The sequence below is a fragment of the Perissodus microlepis genome, chromosome 6 (assembly GCF_051167445.1).
Source record: "Perissodus microlepis isolate ML-2025 ecotype Zambia chromosome 6, ASM5116744v1, whole genome shotgun sequence".
NCBI classification, from domain to species: Eukaryota; Metazoa; Chordata; class Actinopteri; order Cichliformes; family Cichlidae; genus Perissodus; species Perissodus microlepis.
In genome coordinates, this window is record NC_140466.1 from 41,148,753 (window position 1) to 41,154,774 (window position 6,022).

The following is a 6,022-nucleotide window of genomic DNA, read 5'->3' on the forward strand; positions in this document are numbered from 1 at the left end:
CCCAATGTTAGTGGGTTCAAAATAAAATTCAAGTTGTAATTACTTAAAGAAATTGAATAGATAACTTTTTTATTTCCACTGTAACTTCTGATTTCAAGTTCCCACTTAACTAGCCCGGGCAAATTCACATATGGTGCGTTGCATGGTGGACTTGCAACCTTTTGTAAAAGACATTTCCAGGTAAATAACATTTCATTTACAATAACAGTTCTAACAAAGCAAAGCATTTGTGCTAGTCACTTGTACTGGATGATGTGATGCTCATACATTTAAGGAGATACTTTGCACTACCACACGTAGCTAATGCTAGCCATTCTAAACTTTAGCACAGGAGAGGATAAGACTTATAAAGTTTCATTTGACAAAAGTCTTCAGCTAGAGAGTGCTGCTGTGGCCAGGAAAGGCGTGGCTAAAGTTTTGCTACACAATGCAATCTAATTTTGATCATAGGCTGATTTTGTTTTTCTTTTTACCAAAATTAGACGCCTTTAAGCTGTGAATAGTTTTGTCAGAGGATGACCTAGAGGCTTCTTTTCCCCCCTGGCTCACCTATTTTATGTCTTTATAAAATTTGCATGACCTATATGTAATATTACATTGTAAATGATTTTGGTTACTATTGTGATACAGCTTAAAGTAAGTATTGTTCTTTGTTTCTTTTTTAAAAAACAAAATCAGATTGTGTGAAATATTGTTAATGTCATTCCAGTAGCATCATTCTGGCATAGGCTATGTGAATCTACTTAACATCAAGACTTTGTGTAAGCAGTTAGTATAGTGTGATAATCCAGGGTCATTAGTGCTTTGTTAAGTTGGGACACATTTGTTACAAAATGGGCTGGGAGTGAACAATGTGTAAATTCGTAACCTCTACAAAACATTACAGATTACACCATGGTTATGGTAAATGGACTGGTTCTTATATAGCCAACTTGTACATTCACCCATTCACACCCATTTGCACAAGCATATTCTTTCTTTCTTTAACTAATGTATTAGAGCATTCATTAATGCAGTATAACTAATAGTCTGCAAGGTTTAATTCTTGTGTTTGTGTGGTCGACAGATAAAGGAGGAGTTCAAGAGAATAACCACTGTAAGCCTTGAATGGCTACACTTGACCATTGCACCCCAAAACTGATGGATGTCATTTTATCAAGGGGAGGAGCTAAGGGAGTGAGAATCAGGCAGCTCAAGGATATGTTTCTTGAGGTAGGACAACTCTTTAGACTTTGGGTATCTTTGAAATGCACTTTGTTGGCAGTCACCCATGTAGTTTATATGCAAACGTAATTTTTTCTTAAATAGTACAATACAATTGAAACACACAGAGAAGTAGCCATCTGCTGCCTTATCACATTCCTTGGAGAGAAGGAAGAGGACCTTTTCATGGAGTTTGGTGTAAGTAATTCAGCATTGTGTGTGTGTGTGTGTGTGTGTGTGTGTGTGTGTTCCATTGATCATCTGAATTCATTAAGTCTAATCTATAATTCACTAACCTATTTTTAAAATTTGCTTTACAAGGACACTGAAGAATTTAAGGCCAACCTTGAAAGGCAGGTGATGAAAACTGCCATCATCGGTGGCCGGTACACCCCTGGATCTAACATAAGATTGCAACAATTGTGGTGGAGGGAACAAAAATCCTGGAGGGCTGTGTGTTACTCATGGGCATAATGTATGCTGTCAGTCTGAGCTAATGCAAGGATCTGAAATATACTTTTGAAGTTGTTCAGAAGCTGTTCCTTGACCTTGATGGAACCAGTATTATGTTAAAGATGCTGACTGTGTTTCAAACATTGTTAACTGTTTTGAATCCTGTATGTGTAACATTGATCTTAAAGGTGTTTGCTGCATTGTGTAAAAGAAAGATGCAACATCTTGTAAAGTTTGGTAGGCATTGAAAGTTAACATTTACTGAACACTTGCGTGGAAGTATTACTGCAACGAAATGTTTTCAAAGTACATTTTTTACCAATTGAACACATTTGTTTCTGTGGTCTTAAATACATAAAGGCATATTGTATAACTTGGCTGTGATGGCATAAATCTAAATTTCTGGTTTATTTTCACTTTTTAAATACAAAGTGTTGGAATGCCTGCAGTTAAAAGATAAAAAAGTTATTTGATAAAAAAAAATGTTGAATGAATTCCTTTCTTAAAAGCTATTACAAGAAAAAAGAAAAAAAAGACAGAAAAAAGATTAAAAAAAAGAAAAAAGAAAAGAAAAAGCTAAAATGATGATAATAATGATGAAAATCAGCAACTTAATATTTTAAATAATGAACTTTAAAAAATGTTTTTGTAATTGCTGTAATTAATTACAATCATTTTAAATAATGTAAAAAAAGTAATTGGAGGAACATAATTTTTATGAGTAAACAACATAAAAATATGTTTTTAAGCTACCAATTATTACATAAGTGGTAATTAAAATCCCCTTTGATTATGGAGGAAAAGTTAATGCCCCTAACTCAATATAGTTTGTTGGTTCAATCTAATTTCAACATAAGTTATCGTAACTCAAAAAGAGTAATGGAAACTGTTGCGTTCATTTTTTTTTTGTTGAGCTTGAACAATAGTTTTTAGAGTGTGTCTGCTATCCAACTTCTAATAGAGTCTAAGCACTTATGCAAGATCTGTAGCTTAGAAATGTCTTGGGGCTTAAATATGACTGAATGTCATCTATATAGTAGCGATACAAAATGGAAGAAGTGGGTGGGTGGTGGGCCCACATAGTTGCTTTGGGCTGAGGCTCAGCCACTAGACACTCGCCCTCGAGCCTGACCAACTCTCTGTGAATGGTACTCATGGACATTGATCACTGGTCTTTGATCAGTGGTTGCTGATCAATGGTCATGACAATTTGCATATTAATGATCAAGGAACTGACCTCCCAGCCCATTGTTCATTCAGTGGGCTGGTTTCAGTCATTATGCAAATGTGCTGCTTATAAGATTGAAACCTGCAGTCAGCTGAGACTGAAGACGTCAGTAGGATGATGACGAAACATTTGTCCCACTGAAAACATCCAGATGAACAGAATCAACCTTTTGGGATTTCCTGACCTGGATGATTGAGCGTACATCGAGCTGGCTCCGGTTGCTTAGAGCAGTCCGTCTCTGGTTGCTCAGGTTGTGGTGTGGGCAGAGTCTCTAGGGCAACTCCTACAGATTCAAACTGCTCCAGCTCAGTTTGTGAGGCGGCGCTGGATGGAGCCATCTCAGGGATTCCCTGCTGAAAACACTCTGAAAGTCTCTTTACTTTGACCAACACTGAAACTCAAAACTAATTTTCACTGTTTGCTAGCTGAGACGTCTGAGATGGCTTGCACAAACAGTGGAAGAGTGCGAGGTAATAACTTATCTTTACTATCTTTACAGAGCACCTGGCACTGGCAGATGCAGTCCAACAGGCTGTTGAACCATGCTTCCTTTCCATTATAGGCTGGAAGACAGTATTGTACTGGCTGCTGCGGCATTGGCGGTGATCCACATGAGCTTGGTTGCAGAGGTGAAGAAATGTGTTTTTCAACAAGGCTGCTAAACAGTTCATACCCAATGATACTCTTAAAAAAAATACCAGAACCAGGAACTATAAAGGAAGACACATTTAATCTACGATTTACTTTAGAATAAACTGAAAGTAAAAACTAAGAATATGTGCCTCACGGGCTGTCAGAATGGGGTCATTAGGCCCAGATACGACACCACAGCACTGTGCAAAACACACCTCAACATGAAAACACAGGGAGAGCAGACAGACATGCGGACATGACCACGGAGAAAGATGACAAAACACAGAGACGAGACTAGAGACAGACTGGACACAAAAGGGAACTAAGGTAATAAAACAAGAACCAGGAACTAGAGAAAAACATAAACTTTTATTTACTGTTGAATTAAATGAAAATAAAAACTAAAAATGTATTACTCATAGCTCCTTAGGCTCAGGTACAAGTGCAAAACACACCTGAACACAAGCAAGGTAAAGAGAGAGGAAGCATACAGCAAGAATACAAAGGAAATATGACTATCAAAATAAAATAGGAAATAACTAGACTGGGAAACATAAAACAGGACTGATACAGGAGGGAGAACAATTAACAAATAACACACTGTAACCAAAACTAGAAACTTATTCGCTCCCTTTGATCATGATTATTTATCGTTATCATTTTATCCTAACACTTTCACAGATCGTCACATTTATATGACACCACAATGTAATATATACCGTACACAAAACATATACTGCTGGATATCAGATTCCATCAACTACCAAGCAGAAAACAAAAGGCAGCTCCTCGATATTTTATTATGAAATCAGGAGAAAGTAGCTTATGTCCTGTGGAAAACGTAAACATACACAGTACCTTACAATAAAAGCACTAAATAAATAAACAAACAAAAAATGAAATATGAATTTGTAAGTTTCGGGTTCCAAAGTTTATTCAGACTCCGTGCGTAGCTTACTTAAACAGAACCTTTAAATGGGCAACAATGATTAGTGTAATAAGGGTTTAGTCTTGTCAGCATATCTTTATTTTAAGTTCAGGTCAGCACGTGAACACATCAAAGTGATTCATATCTAGGTTTTTAACGAGACGTACAGTAAACATTTCCTTGGAATTTATTTTAAAATATGCACTGTGAACACTAGGTGGCAGTGTGGGACAATGACTGGATGTCAAGTGAGCCTCGGTCTTTAAATCCGTGACATTCCTGCTTTTATTTGACCTCCTGACCCAGTATGAACCTTCCAGATCCCTCAGGTCATCTGGATCCGGTTTTTTTATCAGTTCCCAGAGTCAGAACCAGACACGGAGAAGCTGCATTCAGCTTTTATGCTCCTTATATCTGGAACAAACTCCCAGAAAGCCTCAGATCAGCTGAAACACTTAGTTTATTTAAATCCAGGTTGAAGACTCACCTGTTCTCAGCTGCATTTGAATAAAGCACCAAATCCACACTTTTAAGCTTAAATTTCAAAACTTACATTTAACTACTGATTTTATCTGTTTTGATTTTATATACTGTTTTGTTTGTTTGTTTGTTAATTAGTTTGTTTGTTTGTTTGCTTGTTTTAATCAATTTTAAATCATGCTTTTTATTTGTTTTTGTTTCTAATGTCTCTGTAAAGCACTTTGAATCACTTTGTTGTTGAATTGTGCTATACAAATAAACTTGCCTTGCCTTATTTGAACAGGCTGCTCTTCCCAGTTGTTTCATTTCTCCAACAATCTTCTTCCCGGCATCAACTACTAATTTTAACAAGTGAAACTGTTTGCTGGTGTTTCCTTGTCTGGTCCATCACTGGCCTGGGGAGACCCTACCAGGAGGTGCGGCTATCAAGATCAGCAGCACAGGTCAGCTCCACAGACTTCAAAGACCAAAACAAAGTATTATGTGAATGATTACTGAAAAGTAAATATATTTATTAGTTAATTATACTGGGTGATTTAACTAATTTCTTTATATGAACTGAGAATACAGGAAAATGAAAATGTGAGTATGAGGCACTTAGGCTACATTCACACTGCAGGTCTTAATGCTCAATTCCGATTTTTTTGTCTCCGGCGCTGATAATTAGCGTCAGTCTTGTGTCAGTGACGTAAAAGACAGATTTAATGCGACATGACCATCAAACAGCAGTCGCTTTCTAAAACATCAGATATGTATCGGATTCAGAACCACATACGAAAGTGACCCAGATCGGATTTGAAAATATCGGATTTGTGCCGTTCACACTGTCAGACCATGACCGGATATGGGTCGCATAGGGTCAGAAAAGTCGGATTTGATGCGCTTTCGCCTGCAGTGTGAACGTAGCCTATGAGACCAAAAAAAAGGCTTTCCAAGAAATTTGAACTCTTCCGGTTTTTGGTTTATTACCTAAAAACAACCAGAGTGAATGTTGCTGGTTGCAAAACCTCCCATGCCTCCAGCAGATCATATCGACACATAATATTTGTATAGGCTCCAAAACACCTTAAGACTTTATTTTTCCCTTAAAGACCTCC

At 37.1% G+C, this 6,022-nt stretch overlaps 1 long non-coding RNA gene across 1 annotated transcript; it reads left to right on the plus strand.

The window, feature by feature from the left end:
* The first annotated feature begins 80 nt into the window (after positions 1–80).
* Positions 81–2,012, plus strand: LOC146386263 (uncharacterized). The gene is made up of 3 exons (XR_014800416.1): positions 81–1,212; positions 1,309–1,401; positions 1,525–2,012. It is a non-coding gene; the product is annotated as an uncharacterized LOC146386263 (long non-coding RNA).
* The last annotated feature ends 4,010 nt before the right edge of the window (positions 2,013–6,022 follow it).